Source organism: Propithecus coquereli, unplaced genomic scaffold (assembly GCF_000956105.1).
Source record: "Propithecus coquereli isolate 6110/MARCELLA unplaced genomic scaffold, Pcoq_1.0 Scaffold658, whole genome shotgun sequence".
Taxonomy (NCBI): Eukaryota; Metazoa; Chordata; class Mammalia; order Primates; family Indriidae; genus Propithecus; species Propithecus coquereli.
In genome coordinates this window covers 473540-475857 of record NW_012152596.1, presented here as the reverse complement: position 1 = coordinate 475857, position 2318 = coordinate 473540, and the positions used below count along the sequence as shown (strand labels likewise).

The window sequence follows — 2318 nt, the reverse complement described above, 5'->3', positions numbered from 1 at the left end:
TCCTATTTCTTCACATGATGAAAATAAGTAAATTTCATTTGTGCACTGTCAGTTCGTTGCTTTAGCCATTTTAAAAAACTAAGAAAAGTTTTTGTATAGCAAAGGAAACAATCAGCAAAACTACAGATTGGGAGAAAATATTTGCAAACCATATATCCGATAAGGGATTAATATCTGAAATATATAAGGAGCTCACACAACTCAGTAGCAAAAACAACCACCTAGTTAAAAATGGGCAAAGGACTCCAATAGGCATTTTTCCAAAGAAGACACACAAGTGGCCACCCGGTGTGTGAAAGAAGGCCCCTCCTCACTGATCTCTGGGGAAAGGCAACTGAAAGCCGCATGAGACACCGTCTCACCCCAGTCAGAATGGCCGTTGCCAGAAAAACAAGAGGTGACAAGTGCTGGTGAGGACGCGGCTAGAAGGGACACTTGCACCCTGGTAGGGATGTAAGTTAGTGCAGCCGCTATGGAGAACACTATGGAGACGCCTCAAAAGTTAAAACCACCACATTGTCCAGCAGTCCCGTTTCTGGGTATGAGGGCGTGAAGTCTGTGGCTCAAAGAGATGTCGCACTTCCGTGTCCATCGCAGACTTGTGCACAGTAGCCAGGATGCGCGAGCAGCCTGCGCGTCAGTGTCTGGAGAGCGCGGTGCAGACACAGCGGGTGTGAGTGGCAGCACGCAGAACCTGGAGGACAGGTGTCAGATGCAAGAAACCAGGCACAGGTGTCACGCTGTCACTTGTGCGTGGAGTCTGAAAGAGTCAAACTTGTAGGAACAGAGCAGAGCAGTGGGTGTCAGGGCTGGAGGGCGCAGACTGGGGAGATGGTTAAGGTAGGTCTCAGTCATCAGATGAAGTTCTGGAGATGTAATACACAGCATGGTGGCTACAGTTAATAGTAACATGTATACGTGAAGTTCCCTAAAAGAGTAGATACTAAGTGTCTGCATCACAAAAAAGGAAATTAGGTGGCGGGTGTGTCGATTAACTTGATTATGGCGATCAGTTCACTTGTATACTTAAATCATCGCGTCACGCACCTTAAATATATACAGTTTTTATTTGTCATTCATAACCACAGTAAAGCTGGGAAAACAACAAGAAAATCCATAAAAGTTTTTAAATTTTTATTATAAAAGTAATATGGCTGTCAGGGAAACCCGATAAATAGCACAAAGCTAAAACACAGATGAGAGTCCTTTCTGTCCCCCAGGCCTGTCCCATGTCCCCAGGGTAGCAGCCCCTCAACGTTGTGTCTGCACGTGGGTGGGGGTGGGGGTGTGTTGCAGAAACAGCACCTAGGAGAGGGTGCCCAGAGGCTGCTCTGGCCGCTCTGTGGTCGTGTCAGGTGGGAGATCCTGACGTGGGCCATTGCATAGTCACTGCTGTTTGCTGTTTACAGAGGCTACGGGCGCACCTACTTCAGCTGCACGTCTGCCCACACCAGCACCGGTGACGGCACGGCCATGATCACCAGGGCAGGCCTTCCCTGCCAGGACTTAGAGTTCGTTCAGTTCCACCCCACAGGTAGGACAGGACCCTTGCCTGGCAGTGGCTCATTTTTGTCTTGTAAACATGTGGTGCCTACTTGGTGCTCTGCTACGGTTTCCCGTACTAGCGCACTTTTCATCATCAGATCTTGTCTGTCAGGTCCTAGCCTAAATGTCATTTCCTCGGGGAGAGTTCCCTGGTTCCCCCAGGGCAGGGGAGGTCCTGTCTTGTGTGTTCCTCAGGAGCTCTAACCCTTGCCTTGGTGGCACTTACCCCGTGGGAGAGCAGCGACTGTTCAGTGTCCCTCCCCTGGGCTAGACCGTCGGCTCTTCAGGGTGGGGCAGCTGTCTCGTTGACCTCTGTGCTGTGCCAGCACATGGTGGCCCATCCGTGTTCGCCGAGTGCGCTGTGAGCTGGTGTGGATCTGACTGGCGCGGTGCCGTCAGTCTCGTGGCGGGGAAGACCGGGCTTACCTGGGAATGGGGCGTGAAGGCAGCACATGGCCGTGACAGGACTCCACGTCACGGTGGGCCCTGGGCCTGCCCGTTTGAGGGCCGGGATTCGGCGGTATTGACACAGAAGTAAGTGACAGTTGAAGTCCTGTTTGGGGGATGTTTTCCAGAAATGCACCTGAGAGAGACACACACACACCCCTACCTGCCTCTCAACCGAGGGGACGGTCCTGGGTTCTTTCTGTGTTGCTTTTCTGACCTGTGGACTGAGGGGACTCCATGTGGAATGCTCAAGAACCAGACCTTTTTTTCTCTTTGCTCTGTCAGTATGTTCTTTCTGGTTCCTGGCAGGGATGAAAAATAAAAAA

At 51.0% G+C, this 2318-nt stretch overlaps 1 protein-coding gene across 2 annotated transcripts in view; it reads left to right on the top strand.

Annotated features, from left to right (window-relative positions):
• The window catches only part of SDHA (succinate dehydrogenase complex, subunit A, flavoprotein (Fp)), a 38718-nt gene that overhangs the window by 16573 nt on the left and 19827 nt on the right, over nt 1-2318 (top strand). The window lies entirely within an intron of this gene.